The sequence below is a fragment of the Bufo gargarizans genome, chromosome 6 (assembly GCF_014858855.1).
Source record: "Bufo gargarizans isolate SCDJY-AF-19 chromosome 6, ASM1485885v1, whole genome shotgun sequence".
NCBI classification, from domain to species: domain Eukaryota; kingdom Metazoa; phylum Chordata; class Amphibia; order Anura; family Bufonidae; genus Bufo; species Bufo gargarizans.
In genome coordinates this window covers 291,045,143-291,065,690 of record NC_058085.1, presented here as the reverse complement: position 1 = coordinate 291,065,690, position 20,548 = coordinate 291,045,143, and the positions used below count along the sequence as shown (strand labels likewise).

Sequence of the window (20,548 nt, the reverse complement as noted above, 5' to 3'; positions counted from 1 at the left end):
CTACACATAAAATCCCGGTGACAAGTTCCTTTTAAAGTTAATCAAAATGTCATCTGCAACTAAACGGTTCTCTTGAAATGTCCTCCTTTTTCAAGGAAGATAATGTGTAAGGTATGTAACTTTTTATAGTTCTGGTTATGTAATTGCATTTAGTTGGGACAAGCCTTTATCTGCAAAATAGGTGATCAGCATACATATTTCTCCTGTCCTGGTAGCTTGCTAGAATGTAGCAAGATGTTTTTTCTCTACTTGGTTTAGGCCATAGGGTTTTGCCTATGCTACATGCAGTTGCCATCAAAATTATTGAACCCCCATTAAATTTGTTTTATTAGTAAATTTTACACACTTTAAGCTTTTTGCAAAATAAAATAAGATGAATAAAAAGCAAAAACAATTTAAATAAGTCAACAAAACTAATATGAAGGGTTTTTTGCAGTCATTCAAGGATTTTTAACCATCTGCCTTCTCAGGAATCTGGTGGCAGACGTTCATAATTTGCTCTTTCTGCTGCATCCAGTTTGTATAACCACAGTTTTCCTTTTGCAAACTATGGGTAACATTTATTAAGACTGACATTTTTATTGGTGGTCTTGATTGATTTTGCCTGCGCAATCAAATTTGTGCAGAGGTGCCGGCCAGTCATAGATTTGGCGCATCCTCCCGCTGGCCATGCGGAAGACTATCTACCGCAGTTTTCTGTCTTAATTTCCAGCAAAAAACTGGCGTAAATGCAGATAAATGTGCGGGCCTACTTGTCCGTCCCCTCCCACCCTGACCATGTCCCCTTTTCTCACCACTCATGAGAAGAGGGAAAAGTTACCAAGTTTGCCGCAAATATGGTGTGTGCCAAATTTACAACTTTTTTCTGTCACAAGAGTGGCGAAAATGTCATAATGAATGTCCCCCTATGCTTCAAACTGTATATCTAGGAGCATTCAGTGTCTTTTCCTTCTTTGTGCAAGGCAAAGATCTCTTTTGGGCCTCTCTTGACTTGCCATACAGGGAGTGCAGAATTATTAGGCAAATGAGTATTTTGACCACATCATCCTCTTTATGCATGTTGTCTTACTCCAAGCTGTATAGGCTCGAAAGCCTACTACCAATTAAGCATATTAGGTGATGTGCATCTCTGTAATGAGAAGGGGTGTGGTCTAATGACATCAACACCATATATCAGGTGTGCATAATTATTAGGCAACTTCCTTTCCTTTGGCAAAATGGGTCAAAAGAAGGACTTGACAGGCTCAGAAAAGTCAAAAATAGTGAGATATCTTGCAGAGGGATGCAGCACTCTTAAAATTGCAAAGCTTCTGAAGCGTGATCATCGAACAATCAAGCTTTTCATTCAAAATAGTCAACAGGGTCGCAAGAAGCGTGTGGAAAAACCAAGGCGCAAAATAACTGCCCATGAACTGAGAAAAGTCAAGCGTGCAGCTGCCAAGATGCCACTTGCCACCAGTTTGGCCATATTTCAGAGCTGCAACATCACTGGAGTGCCCAAAAGCACAAGGTGTGCAATACTCAGAGACATGGCCAAGGTAAGAAAGGCTGAAAGACGACCACCACTGAAAAAGACACACAAGCTGAAACGTCAAGACTGGGCCAAGACATATCTCAAGACTGATTTTTCTAAGGTTTTATGGACTGATGAAATGAGAGTGAGTCTTGATGGGCCAGATGGATGGGCCCGTGGCTGGATTGGTAAAGGGCAGAGAGCTCCAGTCCGACTCAGATGCCAGCAAGGTGGAGGTGGAGTACTGGTTTGGGCTGGTATCATCAAAGATGGGCTTGTGGGGCCTTTTCGGGTTGAGGATGGAGTCAAGCTCAACTCCCAGTCCTACTGCCAGTTTCTGGAAGACACCTTCTTCAAGCAGTGGTACAGGAAGAAGTCTGCATCCTTCAAGAAAAACATGATTTTCATGCAGGACAAAGCTCCATCACACGCATCCAAGTACTCCACAGCGTGGCTGGCAAGAAAGGGTATAAAAGAAGAAAATCTAATGACATGGCCTCCTTGTTCACCTGATCTGAACCCCATTGAGAACCTGTGGTCCATCATCAAATGTGAGATTTACAAGGAGGGAAAACAGTACACCTCTCTGAACAGTGTCTGGGAGGCTGTGGTTGCTGCTGCACGCAATGTTGATGGTGAACAGATCAAAACACTGACAGAATCCATGGATGGCAGGCTTTTGAGTGTCCTTGCAAAGAAAGGTGGCTATATTGGTCACTGATTTGTTTTTGTTTTGTTTTTGAATGTCAGAAATGTATATTTGTGAATGTTGAGATGTTATATTGGTTTCACTGGTAAAAATAAATAATTGAAATGGGTATATATTTGTTTTTTGTTAAGTTGCCTAATAATTATGCACAGTAATAGTCACCTGCACACACAGATATCCCCCTAAAATAGTAAAAAATTAAAAACAAACTAAAAACTACTTCCAAAAATATTCAGCTTTGATATTAATGAGTTTTTTGGGTTCATTGAGAACATGGTTGTTGTTCAATAATAAAATTAATTCTCAAAAATCCAACTTGCCTAATAATTCTGCACTCCCTGTATTTCCAAACCTCTAGCCAGTCCAGGTATTTGATGCAACTAATGAAGCCCTTGATGAGTTTGTATCAGGTGTGCTCAAGACAACATCTGAACTGTATATGTCTGTTCTTATGAGGGATTCTATTTGGGGGGGTTGAGAATAATTTTGAGACTGCAGTATTCATCATAAGTGGCATTGTGTGTGGAATTTGGAGAAACCACTTGTGTTCAGCTATGTAAATTGTTCCCGTTTGATTGATTTGTTTATTGCAAACAGCTGAAAGTTTGTAAATTTGGCTAATTAACCTAATTTGTAACAGGGGTTGAAAGGTTTTGCAACTGTACATGTTAGCAAACATTCAGCAACGAGACATGTTTGGGATGAGTGGTTTTTCAACTTCTATTTATAAACGTTTCTGCTTACTGATAGCAAATGATATGAATCTAATACACAAAATATAGTACAGAGTTACATAACTTTTCACTACTCTGTAACTACACTTTATTTACATAAAAGCAAAAAACTCCAATACAGGGGTTATATGAGTGTTTTTCATACCAAACATCACAAGAGGCTGTTTTAAAGTAATTTAGTAATATACAGTGTTTGTAACATAAAAATACTTTTTTATAAATTATGTTTTGCTTCCATATGAGCCCCTCGGTGCTGCTGCTAATCTGTGCTACTGTGGGTGGGCTCTGTGCATAATCGGTCTCCTCCTCCCTCTGGCAATGGACAGTATAGCTCCTTCTCGCTTTCCTGCAGAAGAAGTCTTTTCAGTTATACTGTCATGTTACTGCAGAGCCTCTACTTCTTTCTGAAAATCTATCTGTGTCCATCATCAATCCGCTCATTAGGTGGACATGCACATTAATATACACTTTCAACACCAGTTGGTGGGCGCCATATTACATAAGTAAATGTTATAACTCTTCACTGGCTCATTTTAACAGCATGTAAATGAAAGATAATATTTTTTCTAATCCATGTAATGATTTTTTTTAATTTAAACAGGTATTCTGGGACTTGCTGAAGATATCCTATCCTCAGGTTAGGCCTTCAATATCAGATTCGTGGGGATCTGACACCTTCACTGATAATCTGTTTTGGGCAGTTGCCAATATATATTTATATATATACACTACGTGCAGAATTATTAGGCAAATTAGTATTTTGACCACATCATCCTCTTTATGCATGTTGTCTTACTCCAAGCTGTATAGGCTCGAAAGCCTACTACCAACTAAGCATATTAGGTGATGTGCATCTCTGTAATGAGAAGGGGTGTGGTCTAATGACATCAACACCCTATATCAGGTGTGCATAATTATTAGGCAACTTCCTTTCCTTTGGCAAAATGGGTCAAAAGAAGGACTTGACAGGCTCAGAAAAGTCAAAAATAGTGAGATATCTTGCAGAGGGATGCAGGCGCAAAATAACTGCCCATGAACTGAGAAAAGTCAAGCGTGCAGCTGCCAAGATGCCACTTGCCACCAGTTTGGCCATATTTCAGAGCTGCAACATCACTGGAGTGCCCAAAAGCACAAGGTGTGCAAAACTCAGAGACATGGCCAAGGTAAGAAAGGCTGAAAGACGACCACCACTGACACACAAGCTGAAACATCAAGACTGGGCCAAGAAATATCTCAAGACTGATTTTTCTAAGGTTTTATGGACTGATGAAATGAGAGTGAGTCTTGATGGGCCAGATGGCTGGATTGGTAAAGGGCAGAGAGCTCCAGTCCGACTCAGACGCCAGCAAGGTGGAGGTGGAGTACTGGTTTGGGCTGGTATCATCAAAGATGAGCTAGTGGGGCCTTTTTGGGTTGAGGATGGAGTCAAGCTCAACTCCCAGTCCTACTGCCAGTTTCTGGAAGACACCTTCTTCAAGCAGTGGTACAGGAAGAAGTCTGCAAGGTAAGAAAAACATGATTTTCATGCAGGACAATGCTCCATCACACGCGTCCAAGTACTCCACAACGTGGCTGGCAAGAAAGGGTATAAAAGAAGAAAATCTAATGACATGGCCTCCTTGTTCACCTGATCTGAACCCCATTGAGAACCTGTGGTCCATCATCAAATGTGAGATTTACAAGGAGGGAAAACAGTACACCTCTCTGAACAGTGTCTGGGAGGCTGTGGTTGCTGCTGCACGCAATGTTGATGGTGAACAGATCAAAACACTGACAGAATCCATGGATGGCAGGCTTTTGAGTGTCCTTGCAAAGAAAGGTGGCTATATTGGTCACTGATTTGTTTTTGTTTTGTTTTTGAATGTCAGAAATGTATATTTGTGAATGTTGAGATGTTATATTGGTTTCACTGGTAAAAATAAATAATTGAAATGGGTATATATTTGTTTTTTGTTAAGTTGCCTAATAATTATGTACAGTAATAGTCACCTGCACACACAGATATCCCCCTAAAATAGCTAAAACTAAAAACAAACTAAAAACTACTTCCAAAAATATTCAGCTTTGATATTAATGAGTTTTTTGGGTTCATTGAGAACATGGTTGTTGTTCAATAATAAAATTAATCCTCAAAAATACAACTTGCCTAATAATTCTGCACTCCCTGTAGTGGCCAGAGCCAGAAGCAGAAGTCTTCATCCATTGTGGAGTGGCCATGCTGTAGTACTGCAGCTCAGCTCCTATTCGCTTGAGCACAGCCAATGCTTCGGGTTCCATCCACTTTAATAGTGGGAAAACCCACCCCCCAAATTATATGTGGTTTAATGTAGTACTACAACCTCCTTTAAGGAGTCAGTTAGGCCCCTTGCAGACGATCGAGTCTGGATCAGATCCGGATGCATTGTGGATGCATTCAGTGATAACTGCGTGATTTCGCAGGCAAAGTCATTCAGTTTTGCCTGCGATCGTGTTCAGTTGTTCAGTTTTTATTGCGCGGGTGCAATGCGATTTAATGCGTTTTGCACGCTCGTGATAAAAAACTAAATGTATGCAAACAACATCTCTTAGCAACCATGCCTGAAAAACGCATCGCATCAGCACTTGCTTGCGGATGCGATTTCCACGCAGCTCCATTCACTTCTATGGGGCCAACGTTGCGTGAAAATCGCTGAATATAGAAGATGCTGCGATTTTCACTCAATGCACAAGCGATGCATGAAAACCAACGCACATGTACACAGCCCCATGGAAATGAATGGGTTCGGATTCTGTGCGCGCACAATGTGTTTGCATCACGCATTGCACACACATTGAATACTTGCTCGTGTGAAAGGGGCCTTAATGTTGTGAGCACTTGGACATGATACAACTGCCTAACCATTTAGGGCTCATGCACACGACCGTATGCCCTCCGAGACATATGGTCCGTGAGCGGGCCATATGTCCCGGAGCGGCATACATAGTGCGCACAGGAGCTCACAGCATCATATGTTACTATAATACTGTGCGTATCGGGTCACCCGCGGGACTATTGTCCCGCACTCATAAGATCATATGAGTGAAGGACAATAGTCCCGCGGGCGGCCCGATGCGAACAGTATCATAGTAATTTGTGATGCTGTGCGCTCCCGTGCGCACGATGTATGCCGCTCCTGGACATATGGCTCGCTCACAGACTGTATGTCTCGGAGGGCATACGGTCGTGTGCATGAGCCCTTAGGATGAGATTCTTTGAAGGATGTGCTGCTGAAGGATGTGTTTAATTTATGACAAGGGGCATGCTTTGTTATAAATAAGGTGCAGCCTCCGGCAGTCCGTGCGCCTGCTCCGAGCTGCCATAGATTTCTGTCTTCCATTTGTACTGCCCCCCCCCCCCCCCCACTCCATGCACCATTTTCGGAAAAGTGACAAGGGCGGTGTAAAAAATAGGAAAATATGTCACAAGTGGTGTTTAGAAATACACAAACACTGTGTTTTTTTACGTTTTCATCTAATACATGTTTAGCGTAGGACAGTGTTTCTCAATGTTTGAAGCCAAGTATCCACTACTGAACCAAATTCTTAATTTTTCAAACTACAATATTTCACATTTTTTGATCCTCTCATACTCATTGAAATACTTTGCTTTTGCTTTGTTTTCAATGCTTTTACTCATTCTACCCGGTTTAAATGTAGCAGTACAAACAGTAATTCAGAATGTGTTACTCTGTGTTGTCCTTGTCACTCATGTTGCCCATGTTGCTGGCAGCTATTATGTGTTTGGTGTGTTCCTGTATTGTACTACATGCTTTTAACTTGCAGCTGCACCCTGTATACTTGGGAGACTGCCTGCCTTACACACTGAATAGGGGTGGGGAGTCATTCAGTACACATCAGAGCCAGAAAGACCCGTCAGACAGGTGTGAAGTCAGTGGAAATCTGATCACAGACGTGTATCCTGGGACCGTCCTGCCTGTCTGAAGAGTTCTACAGTTGAGAAAGTCACCGAGGAAGCCACACAGAAATCATTGAGGGATAATCGCTGAGATAGTAGGGGACAGCGAGATAAACATGTTCACGAAGAAAGGACAAAAGCTGCAAAAAAGTAAGTTCATCTCAAAGAAAACTATTTACTGTATGTTATATAAGAAATGGATAAATACTCATAGCATAGAAAAGATCAGATAATGTATTGTTTTAGACGTTTGTCGTTTTTACTAAACCTTTAGCAGATATTTTGTATTACATGTTCACACCGGTGTAGGTCTTGGGAGATCAAGGATGGGTTTCAAGGAGTTGTTGTAGGGTTTCTGAACTGACACCATTACACAAAATAGTGAAAAGACCAAAAGATCTTTAGAGATTTTGTGTTATAATTCATTATTTATGATGAATCTTGGATCCTTCTTTTATATAGGAAACGAGACCAGATGTAAAATGAAGGAATGTACAGGAAAATCAAAAATATATATTATGGTATTAGACTTACAAAGTCTACAAAAACACTATACATACTGCTTTGCCCACTTTTTACCACAATAGTTGACAATTTGTATTATAATGTACATTTTTTAGAAGACCAAAGAGGCACATTGTTTTTGTACCTAAGGAAATATGCACTCATAGGGCCTCTGTTAGCGCTCGTTCACACGAACGTGTGATGCCTGTTGCCGTATTGCGGACGTATTTGCGGATCTGCAATACAGGGATACCGTTCCGTGACCATTCCGCATCACGGATGCGGACCCACTCATTTCAATGGGTCCGCAAATCCGGAGATGCAGAACGGTGCATCTGGGGTTCCGTTCCATGCTTCTGCACCGCAAAAAGCTAGAATTCACTCTAGCTTTTTGCGGAACGGAAGGATTGCGGACCCATTCAAGTGAATGGGTCTGCGATCCCCATGCACCTGTCCCACGGATAATGCCCGTGCACTGTGGACCGCAATTTGCCGTCCACAGCAAGGGCACGGGCTTCACACGGTCATGTGAACGAGCCCTTAATGTCACTCACTTTGTATGAATTAGAATGTTACTGATGTGTTTAACTGATTCACACATTTAAGAATACAGAAACACGTGTGACTATGTATAGCTGCTTGGTATGCAATAATGTAAGAATGTTAATTGTTATGGTAATGAATTTCTGCATTCAGCATAGTAACAAATAAGGATTGTATATATCCTTAGTACATATTTTACATGTTATAACACCTCAGAATCAGCTCAGTATGTCTACCAAGCCTGTTTGGGCCTTAATGACCGAGCCAGATTTGTGTCACTTTATCAGAGAATAACTTTGTAAAGGTTTTGCACATCAAAGTATTTTTGACACTGTTTTCTCATCACATATTGTACTTTATTTAGGTGGTAACATTTTACCGATAAAATATGTGTATCTTTATAAAAAAAACTGAAAATCTATGAAAATTTTTAAAAATTGGCATATATTCCTTTTTTCAACTGCAATATTTCACATACATACATAAATACTATTCAATATTTTTATCAGAAATATATCCCCACATCTTTATTTTGGCTGCACTTACAAAAAACTTTAACTTTTTTTAAAATTTAGGAGACTTACCATTTTAAAATAAATAAAAACATTTTTGAAGTACATATTTTTCCTGCAACAAGCCAAGTTTGCAGAGGCTTATAAGTGTCAGAATAATAGAACTCCCTCCAAAAGTGATCCCATTTTGAAAACTAGACCCCTTAACGTATTCATCTATGGGTGTAATTAGTTTTTTGACCCCTTAGTCTTTTAAATTATTGGGCAGACTAGATGGGCCAAATGGTTCTTATCTGCCGACACATTCTATGTTTCTATGTTTTAAAGAAATTAATGCTAAGAAGGTGAAAATAAAGAAAATTTTCATTTTTGCACAAAAGTGTCAATTTAAAGATTTTCTTTTTCTACAAAGCACATGAAAATGAAGAAGTACATCCCAAAATGTATCACCCCATTTCTCCTGTCTTCAGAAATACCCCCGTTGTGGCCCTAATCATATGTCTTGACACACGGCAGGGCCCTAACATAAAGGAGCACCCAGTGACTTTCAGAATGCAAAATATGCTTGAAAATGGTTTAGACCCCATTGCACACTTACAATGGCACTGAGCTGCCAAAACAATAGAAACCCCCCATAAATGACCCCATTTTGAAAACTAGACCCCCTAAGGTATTCATCTAGGGGTGTAGAGAGCTTTTAGACCCCTAGTTTTTTGTAGAAATTAATGCTAAGCAGGCAAAAAATATATATATTTTTTCATTTTTTACACAAAAGTGTCAATTTAAAGACAGATTTTTTTCTACAGAGCACATGAAAATGAAGAAGTACACCCCAAAATATATCACCCCATTTCTCCTGTCATCATAAATACCCCATAGTGGCCCTAATCTTATTTCTTGACAAACGGCAGGGCCCTAACATAAAGCAACACCCAGTGGCTTTTAGATAATAAATTGAAAATGGTTCAGTCCCCATTGCACACTTGTAATGGCGTTGAGCTGCCAAAATGATGGAAACCCTCATAAATGACCCCATTTTGAAAACTAGACCCCCTAAGGTATTCATCTAGGGGTTTAGTGATCTTTTAGACCCCCTAGTTTTTGTTTTTCAGAAATGAATGCTACGCAGGCAAAAACAAAATGTTTTCATATTTTACACAAAAGTGTCAATTTAAAGACAGATTTTTTTTCTACAGAGCACATGAAAATGAAGAAATGTATCCCCCCATTTCTCCTGTCTTCAGAAATATCCCCATTGTGGCCCTAATCTTATGTCTTGACACATGGCAGGGCCCAAAAATAAAGGAGCACCTGGGGCCGATATAAGCGTGGCTCCTGCTCAGAGGACCCAGCTGTTCATTTGGGTGTCACCTTTACAAGATAAAAAACATTCAAAAAGCCCTTGTATATAATACTAAATAATGCATAAACCGCATTAGGGCTTCATAGCGGTTTCGGGACATAACTGCTGTAAACACAGTGGACAGTACTCGCAGCCAAATGGGATCGGACAGATGGCTTTTTTACAATGCCCAGAGTAAGCCCCAAACATTTTATTTCAGGGACACTTGTCCACCGTCTAAGGCTACTTTCACACTCGCGTTTTGGCTTTCCGTTTGTGAGATCCGTCATGGCCTCTCACAAGCGGTCCAAAACAGATCAGTTTTGCCCTAATGCATTATGAATGGAAAAGGATCCGCTCAGAATGCAACAGTTTGCCTCCGATCTGTCTCCATTCCGCTCTGGAGGCGGACACCAAAACGCTGCTTGCAGCCTTTTGCTGTCCGCTTGACAAAACTGAGCCAAACTGATCCGTCCTGGCACACAATGTAAGTCAATGGAGACGGATCCGTTTTCTCTGACATAATCTGGCACAATAGAAAACGGATTGATCCGTCCTGGCTATGTTACAGATAATACGAACGGATTTGTTCATGACGGATACACGCGGTTGTATTATTGTAATGGATCCATTTTTGCAGATCCATGACAGATCCACCCAAAACGCGAGTGTGAAAGTAGCCTTATAGATAGACGTGGGCTTTTGTACAGCAAACTGTGTGGTGTACAGATTAGTTTGCTGCACAATTAACTCCAGGACTTTATCATCCACAAATAAATGAAAAAAATCATAAGGGGAAAAATTGGTGACCGCCGCATTAATTTGGGGAGTGGATAAAAATTGGGATACTTGGGGGGAAAATTAAGTAGCAGGAACCCACGTAGTAGAAAGGATGGGTGGAGAATGAGATGAGGTGGCGACTTTTACTACCAAAGGGCTGGGGATGGAAGCGGAACTAGAGTCCTCGCTATCTGAAGATATTTCCGCCTCTGAAGCGGTGTCAGATTCAGAGTGGTCAGAACATAGAAATTCATATACCTGCTCTGCACTGAATAATCTCTGAGACATTTTGAAAAAATAAAAAGCTCTGAAAGAAATTAAAATAACTGACCGTCCCTAATAAACTAGTGACGGACTCCTAATGATGGACACCCACTGACCGCCAGTAACAGATGGACACATGGTCCCTAATGAAAATAATTGACCGCCACTAATAGACGCCTAATGACGGACACCTAATGACGGACACCTAATGACGGACGCCTAATGACGAACACCCACTGACTGCCAGTAATAGACGGACACAGGGTCCCTAATGAAAATAATTGACCGTCACTAATAGAAACCTAATGACGGACGCCTAATGACGGACGCAGTAGCGTACATAGAGAAGTAAGGGTCCCATAGCAAGGATAAAAACCAGGCCCCCCACACAGGACTGAAGGGTGTCTGCCTAAACCCCTTTCAATGACCCTTGGGCCATTTTTTCCCTGCCATTTGCTAAAAGTTGTTTCTTTAGAGGGTAGAGTCCTGACCAAGTTTTCCTCTCCAGTAGAAGAGGAGATGATCCCAACTGGGCCCCTTCTTGCCCTGGGCCCCATAGCAGTTGCATGGTCTGCCGCTATGGTAGTTATGCCCATAGACGGACGCCTAATGACGGACACCCACTGACAAACACCCACTGATGGACACCCACTGACCGTGAGTAACAAACGGACACAGGGTCCCTAATGAAAATAATTGACCGTCACCGACGGATGCCTAATGAAGGACACCCACTGACCGCCAGTTACGGTCAGTGCACAGCCAGGACAGAAGTCTGATCTCTTTCCTCACAGAACAACTGCACAGAGGGGAGAGAGAAGCACAGCTCATGCCCTGGCTGTGTTAGTAAATATAATGGATGTGATCTCCATGATAGGTTTATCATGGAGACCACATGATCAGGGACCATTACTATTGGTCCCTGTTAGTTACTGTGCTGAAGGAAGATCTTCAGCACAATAACCAGTGCGCATGTCTGCGCCATTTTTTTTATAATTTTTTTTTTACTGGGGGGGACCTGCCCTTTAATAAATACATTGGAGGCCATATTGCCCCCGATCAGGGTGCTGCGGGACCCGATCGGGGCATAATTACTTATTATCTCTCCTCTCCTGAGGAGAGAGACATACTGCATGGGCGGCGGCGGCCGGCTTATAGTGTGCGCATGCGCTGGGTCGCCACCACCATCTTTCTCGAGGGCGGGGGGGGGTGAGGATCAGGACCCGGCTTTACCTTATGGGGAAGCTGGGGGACCCGATCCCTGCACCGGAGACTTTCTCCCTCCTCTCTTACATGAGAGGAGGGAGAAAGTTTACTGCTGGGAGCTCTGCTGCCGGCATCTTCTCTGATCGATGTGATACACTGTAATGGTCTCTGATCACTGTCCCCGAGCACTTCCTCTGGTAGCTGCGGGCACCGGGCTCCAGTGCTTGATTTAAGTGCTAACTTGGGCTGAAGGGCCGCCGTAAAAAGGCTGGCACTCCAGCCCAAGGCCCCTTAGTGACCGCTGTAAAAAGATGTATGGGTGGTCACTAAGGGGTTAAGACTGCCGGTGATGTCAGTGGGGCGGCCAGCTCTAGGAAGAGTTCTGGTTGTTCCAAACTTTTTCCATGTAATAATTATGAAAGCTATTGTGCTCTTGGAGACTTTTAGTGCAGATTTTTTTTTTTGCACTATATTCCAGATCTGTGCCTCCACTCAATCCTGTCTCTGATCTCTATAAGCAGTTTTTCCTCCTCATGGCTTGGTTTTTGCTCTGATATGTATTGTCATCTAGGAAGCCTTATATAGACAGGTTTGTATCTTTCCAAATCATGTCTTATCAACTGAATGTACCACAGATGGACCCCAAATCAAAGTGCAGATACACCTCAAAGATGATCAAGAGAAATGGGAGGTCCCAGAGCTTAGTTTCACGTGTGATAGTTAAAGGGTATGGATACTTATCCCCATGTGAAATGTTTCTTTAGTCTTTGGCAAAAAATCTAAAATTTGGTTTTCAAATTGCCATTATGGAGTATTGAGTGCACAGACTGATGGAGGAAAACTTGATTTATTTTTTTAGTACAAGGCCGCAACTTAACAAAATGTGAAAAAAGTTCCCAAAGACCTGTGTGACACCAAAGAAAAGATCAATGTTTTCACCTGTCATAAAACAAAAATATTTTAGTATTTATTTCCTTCTGAATTGTTATATATACAACATGCAATAAGTGTCCATTGAAGAATCCTGCAAGGCCTGTCTCTAAATATCAGGTACTAACATGAGTCTGGCATATGCTGTCATTTCTACACAATGTTTTTCCAGCTTGAAGTCTAAAGGGCTTGAGGCATATGGGCTTTCCCTTAGGCCCCATGCACACGGCCGTTGTTCACAGCCGTGTGCGGGCCGTGGAACCGCGGCCTGGATCCCTCCTGAGAGCAGGAGCGCACGGCGTCACTGGTTGCTATGACGCCGTGCGCTCCCTGCTGCCGGCACAGTACAGTAATACACTGGTATAGATCATACCAGTGTATTACTGTATTGCGGCGGCAGCAGGGAGCGCACGGCGTCATAGCAACCAGTGACGCCGTGCGCTCCTGCTCTCAGGAGGGATCCAGGCCGCGGTTCCACGGCCCGCACACGGCTGTGAACAACGGCCGTGTGCATGGGGCCTTAGGCTGAGTTCACACGGGCGAGTAATCCACGCGGGTGCAATGCGTTATGTGAACGCATTGCACCCGCACTGAATGGGTCCAGATTCATTTCTATGGGGCTGTGCACACGAGCGGTGATTTTCACGCATCACTTGTGCGTTGCGTGAAAATCGCAGCATGCTCTATATTGTGCGTTTTCCACGCAACGCAGGCCCCATGGTTATAAGGGAAAATAATAGCATTCTTAATACAGAATGCATAGTACAATAGCGCTGGAGGGGTTAAATTTTTTTTTAAAATAATTTAACTCACCTTAATCCACTTGATCGCGCAGCCGGCATCTCTTCTGTCTTCATCTTTGTGCTGTGTGCAGGAAAGGGACCTGTGGTGACGTCACTCTGGTCATCACATGATCCATCACCATGGTAAAAGATCATGTGACGGACCATGTGATGACCGGAGTGACGTCACCACAGGTCCTTATAATACAATCTACAGAACACCGATCCCAAGCCCGAACTTCTGTGAAGAAGTTCGGGATTGGGTACCAAACATGCCGATTTTTCTCACGCACGTGCAAAACGCATTACAATGTTTTGCACTCGCGTGAAAAAATCGCTCATGTTCTTGCAACGCACCCGCACCTTTTCCCACAACGCCCATGTGAACTCAGCCTTATAGATCATCCACTATATGTCACAATGGATAGTTGTGATATAAGCGTGGCTCCTGCTCAGAGGACCCAGCTGTTCATTTGGGTGTCACCTTTACAAGATAAAAAACATTAAAAAAGCCCTTGTATATATACACTAAATATATTCAAAACTAGATATAAATTGTCTACAACTGTATACTTCTCTAGGAATATATATGCACTATTAGACAATGTTTTGCAATATAGATCTATGAAACAATATTCATCTGGAAATATGACGCTCTAGAAATAAAAAGAAACTCTCAGACAGTATTGCGCTCTAGGGGTATAAATATATAGAAAAAAGTTGGACTGTATAAATAGTAGTCCCCAAATGCCAAATTACAGTGTTAAAATAAATAGAATGTTTGTTAAAACTCCAGTGCTGAATAAATCATCCGGTGCTCCATCGTCAAGAGTCTTTAAATTATGGACAACATATATTGTTTTGCTTTAAATCCTTAGCACAGGTGCATATAATATGTATACTTATAATTCCACCATGTAGCTGCTTTCCGGACAAAAAACGCTCGGTCAGCCTCCTTATTACTGCATATGCAACAGTTCTCCCTTCACATGCACTTACGGTTAGCAGCTGAGGGTTCGATATCTCATGCCGGCCGTGGTGTCCCACGTGGCGCGATCTTACCTCAGGTGTTGTATCGGTCGGATCTTGTGCACTGGGGATCAATGGATTCGGCTGTCTACTGTGATGTCTGTGGTCAGCGTACCTTGTGGTCTGTTTGGCTACTGGGTCCTACTGGTTTTAAATATATGTTGTCCATTTTAATGTTTTTTACCTTGTAAAGGTGACACCCACTGATAAAAAAAATTTTTTTATAATAATCCCCTTCCTCAAGGTGATTCCAGAAATTGAGTGCCAATCCTTCATTATAAAAAGTTAAAATACAATACAATATAGTATATACACCAGGATTTACAAAACAGCTAAATTATCACTGAAAGTGAACAACATGCATATTGGGTAACTGATGTGGCATTAAAAAAAACTGTGTAGAACGGTGTGAATAAAAAAAAAATGTGTGTGTGTATATATACAGTATATATATATATATATATATATATAAAAAACAAAAGAAAGGGCTACAGCAGCACGAGACCGGTGAAGTGGGTGCAGGAAATCCTCACAGCCGCAGGCTCAAACGGCTATCGTAAGTATAGCATCAAAGGATGAGGCAGCACTCCAAATGAGGTGAAAAAATGGTGGATCTTTTATTCCCCTTGCTAGGGGAATAAAAGATCCACCATTTTTTCACCTCATTTGGAGTGCTGCCTCATCCTTTGATGCTATATATATATATATATAGAGAGAGAGAGAGAGAGAGAGACAGAGAGGGGAGGGAGAGACAGAGTAATGTACTCCATTATTTTAAATACAGCAACACAGTTTTTCCCTTTTTTTCCTTTATTTACTGATATCTGGATGACTTGTCTCTTAATTCACTCATTCTGTGTGACCATCAGGCACCTGCATATCCCAGGAGTGCATTGCAAGCTCTTGTTATTGCTTTCCTCCCCTGCATAGAACAGGGTCCCTCACACCGGCCTCAGAGTTTCCACTAATAAATAGCAGTTCAGAAATGATATTTAAATGTATACCATTCACCATTCACATGTGTGATCTTCTTGGCGTGCAGTCAATCACCACCTTTCATGTTACCCAGGACAAACTCACTTCTTAAAATCCCACTTCAATCCTCCTCATAAGGAGAACAGGCATAGGACATACTGATAGTGAGCTTGTCAACACATGCAAGATTTATAATAGTCACAGAATAAAATGGTTAAAATCGCATTGTATAAAACACTCCCACTGCAGGATCGGCCCAACTCAGGTCTCACATTCGCTTCATCGGGGGCACCCCTGATTTCTGAACTTTGCCTTCTGGTGATTATTGCTACTGCTTGAAGGAGAACTACTTGTTAAAAAAAAAACGCTGAGCTCGAAGTAGGACTCTAAAAAGGACAAGACATTTTCTTCTGCTTCACTTGGAGATCACTACTCTAAAAGGAGGAAGAAAGCAGGGAAGGTATTGAGCATGTCAATTCACCACTGAGTGCAGGAAAAGATGGACTACAATTTTGGTCACAGAAGAAACAGTAGGGGGTGCTAGAAAACGGAAATGTAATGCTCACAAATGTAATACCCCAGACCCAGGGGTACTACAAATAGTTTCTTGTTATGTTTTGTATTTTACTGTTTGTTCCTGACCATTACTACCAGCAAGGAAAGGATGTTTAACCACCCTGTTCCCTACCCTTTGGTAGGAGTAGGCTGGTCCTGATCACGCCAGGAGGGGAAGTTCCTGTCTAGAGACAGAGTGGAGAGGAATCTGTCTGCAGAGCTCCTGCTCCTGCAGATGATTCTCCAGAGAGGACCATCACTAAATTGTCCTCAAGTAAAGCTTCGAGAGTCTAGACAGCAAAGTTACTGTACCTGCTACTTCTGCATCTACAGACACTGCTGTGAAGTGAGGGAAAAAAGCTAAGCCACCCATCACCAAACAACTAGTAGGCCAGTATCACCTAAATGCTGAATTACCACCAAACAACCTGCCTCCACATCCTTGCTGGTGCCAGAGAGGAACTTCATTAAAGACTGCTGCTACTGTATGTATTTCCAGTTTTACGTTGCACTTAGTAAAAAAGGACTTTGTTACGTTTCACTATGGCCTCATTGTTCAGTACTATAATTCACCTGCAGCGATCCCCAAGGAGCAACAATCTGAGGGAGTACACTGTGAAACAACACTTCATCAGAGCCACTACCACTCCTATCCTCTACATTGGCTCCTCAAGGTGTCGCTGCATATTTTAATTGCATGTATATTGCAATAATGCTTCATTTGAATATTCCATGTTCATTGCATAGTAAGGCCTCTTGCACGCGACCTTATGTATTTTGTGGTCCGCTAAAAATATGGATGACGTCTGTGTGCATTTCATATTTTGCGGAACGGAACAGCTGGCCCTTCATAGAACTTTACTATCCTTGTCTGTAATGCGGACAATAATAGGACATGTTATATTTTTTTGCGGAACGGAAATACGGACATACGTAAATGGAAAGCACACAGAGTTACCTTTTATTTTGCGGACCCATTGAAGTGAATGGTTCCGCATACGGTCTGCAATAAAAACGGACACGGAAAGAAAATACGTTCATGGGCAAGAGGCCTAATACTTTTTGTGGGATCATCCCATTAAAATAAAACTCCTTCTAATAGTTGATTAGTGTAAAAAATGCAGAAACTCAAGTACTTTTGGCAAATAAACTAAACCTATTCAGATCTAATTGTACTATGTCCTCAGGACAGTTTGTGAACATGTCCAGAACAGTTGACGCAGCTCAGTTAACACTGTAGATTGTAATGTAAAGAAAAGATTGTAATGATAACCTGATACTGTAACTATGCACGAAAAGACAATGTGATGTTGACTATTGCACAGGAGGCTATGCCAAGATTAAGAAAATCATGTACCTTTATTCCTGGTAATTATAGACAATATTACATCAGGAGGTCATTACAATACAATAGTGAGAAGCTGCTGCTACTATACCTACCCCATCCCAAGAACAGAGCAGAAGAAAGCCTTTAAAGTGTTGTCTCGTTAAAGGGATTGTCTGACATAATTACAAATCTCGGACAATCCCTTAAATGGCTTAAACGAGTTGTTTAAAGGTTCTGAACCCGGATATATTTTCTTATTATGCTATTTTGCATAGTACCCACCGCTATACACCGCCTATGGCAGCGCTATACACCGCCCATGGCTCACTGCTAGGCAGAAGTTTTTGCCTAGCATAGTGTTGTGAAGCCCGATATGTCACCGGCTCACAACAAAAAGTGGCTCTAATACATAGTAAGGGAATAGAGAGATGATGACTTATCCTCAGGATAGGTTATAAATAACAGATTGGTGGGGGTCTGACTCCTGGCAACCCGGATGCTTTACTATTTGAGGAGGCTGCATTGCTCCAGGGAGCACTGCGGCCGAGTCCTCTCAGCTCGCCAAGCATAGCGCTGTCCACTAGATAGTGGCTGTGCTTGGTATTGCAGCTCAGCCCCATTCACTTGAATGGGACTGAGCTGCACCTAGGCCCTGAGCCTAATAAACAATGACATCACATACCTGGGAAAAGACCATGGTCCTCACCGGACCCCCACCAATTAGATAATGACCGATCCCAAGGATAGGCTGTCAATATGAAAATTCTGGAAAACCCCTTTAAACTATAAACTGTAGTCAACCAGTGGTATATCACAGCACGTCACCGCCGCTGCTTATAAAGCCGAACAGAACTGCGGCTCGGATGCGGACCAGAACAACGGTCGTGTGCATGAGGCCTTAGGCCTCTTTCACACTTGCGTTGTCCGGATCCGGCGTGTACTCCACTTGCCGGAATTACACGCCGGATCCGGAAAAACGTGAGTGTACTGAAAGCATTTGAAGACGGATCCGTCTTCAAAATGCTTTCAGTGTTACTATGGCACCCAGGACGCTATTAAAGTCCTGGTTGCCATAGTAGGAGCGGGGAGCGGGGGAGCGGTATACTTACAGTCCGCGCGGCTCCCGGAGCGCTCCAGAATGACGTCAGAGCGCCCCATGCGCATGGATGACGTGCCATGCGATCACGTCATCCATGCGCCTGGGGCGCCCTGACGTCACTCTGGAGTGCCCCGGGAGCCGCACGGAGGGTTAGTATGCTGCTCCCCCGCTCCCCGCTACACTTTACCATGGCTGCCAGGACTTTAGCGTCCCGGCAGCCATGGTAACCACTCTAAAAAAGCTAAACGTCGGATCCGGCAATGCGCCGAAACGACATTTAGCTTAAGGCCGGATCCGGATCAATGCCTTTCAATGGGCATTCATTCCGGATCCGGCCTTGCGGCAAGTCTTCAGTTTTTTTGGCCGGAGCAAAAAGCGCAGCATGCTGCGGTATTTTCTCCGGCCAAAAAACGTTCCGTTCCGGAACTGAAGACATCCTGATGCATCCTGAACGGATTTCACTCAATTTAGAATGCATTAGGATAATCCTGATCAGGATTCTTCCGGCATAGAGCCCCGACGACGGAACTCTATGCCGGATCTGGACAACGCAAGTGTGAAAGGGCCCTTAGGGTATAGCCACACGGAGCAGCCATGATCTGGTCGGGTTGCGGCCATGCTGTGGTCAAAAACCACATGGCCAATTAGCCTGCAGTTTTCGTTCATTTAACAAAGACAGCACTGTTTCACTGTTTCACACTGAAACAAGCTAAACTGCGAGCAGGCTGCGGGTATGGCTTTGGAAGGGCGTTCGTGCGGTGATCGGACCAGCAATAGACCTAAGCATTCTTGGCACAGTCTTGAAAACCTTGTGGCAAAAACCCTTGGCTGCATGAACTGTGGCATGGCCTCCCGGTCCCAGCTTGGATTTAGCCCTGTTTTCAGCACCGAATCCGTGCTGATATCTAATCCGCATGCAAAAACCTATGTCTGAACATACTCTTCTTCTGGACCTGTCACCGCTCCTGACATGTCAGTTTTAGTAACTACTTGCATTCCCCATGTAATAACAATTCTGCAGCATCTAGTCTTATAAATCTATGTTTGCCATTCCTACTAGAAGCTTATGAATAATCTGCCACTCGCATCGCTAATTGCATAGGACACACTCCTTATTGTTAAAGCTCAGGTGGACTTTTATTGCAGACTGTTGGCAGATAATTCATACATTTCTAGAAACAATAAGAGAGGAATGGCACAGGACAGAGTCATTGGTCTTACAAGAGGAATGCAAGTAGTTACTAACACAGAAATGTTAGGAGAGGTGACAGGTCCACTTTAAAGAGTACTTGTCACCACTCCTGAAATGTCCATTTAGTACATAATTGTATTCCATGTGTAATGACAATTCCGGAGCATTTATTCTTCTGACTCTATTTTGCATCATTTCTCTACTATTCCTATTTGAATTTTATAGATATATTGCCAGCTGTACGTTACCAGATGGGGGTTTGTCCCTACATACTCTGACACTGCTCAATCAGTGCTGCCATTGTCAGACTGTGCAGGGAGACACCTCTTTAAGGCCTCTTTCACACAACCATATGGCTTTTTCAGTGTTTTGCGGTCCGTTTTTCACAGATCCATTGTTCTGTTTTTTGTTTCCGTTGTGTTTCCATTTCTGTTCCGTTTTTCCGTATGGCATATACATTAATTACATAGAAAACATTGGGCTGGGCATAACATTTTCAATAGATGGTTCCGCAAAAATGGAACGGATACGGAAGACATACGGATGCATTTCCGTATGTGTTCAGTTTTTTTGGCAGACCCATTGACTTGAATGGAGCCACAGAACGTGATTTGCGGA

General features: G+C 42.6%; 1 protein-coding gene across 2 annotated transcripts in view; it reads left to right on the top strand.

Moving 5' to 3' along the window:
* Window positions 1–6,898: 6,898 nt before the first annotated feature.
* The window catches only part of STYK1 (serine/threonine/tyrosine kinase 1), an 82,848-nt gene continuing 69,198 nt past the window's right edge, over window positions 6,899–20,548 (top strand). For both annotated transcript variants that reach the window (XM_044299181.1, XM_044299180.1), the window contains exon 1: window positions 6,899–7,040. The gene's annotated coding sequence lies outside the window, so the exon portion shown is untranslated. The remainder of the gene's footprint in view (window positions 7,041–20,548) is intronic.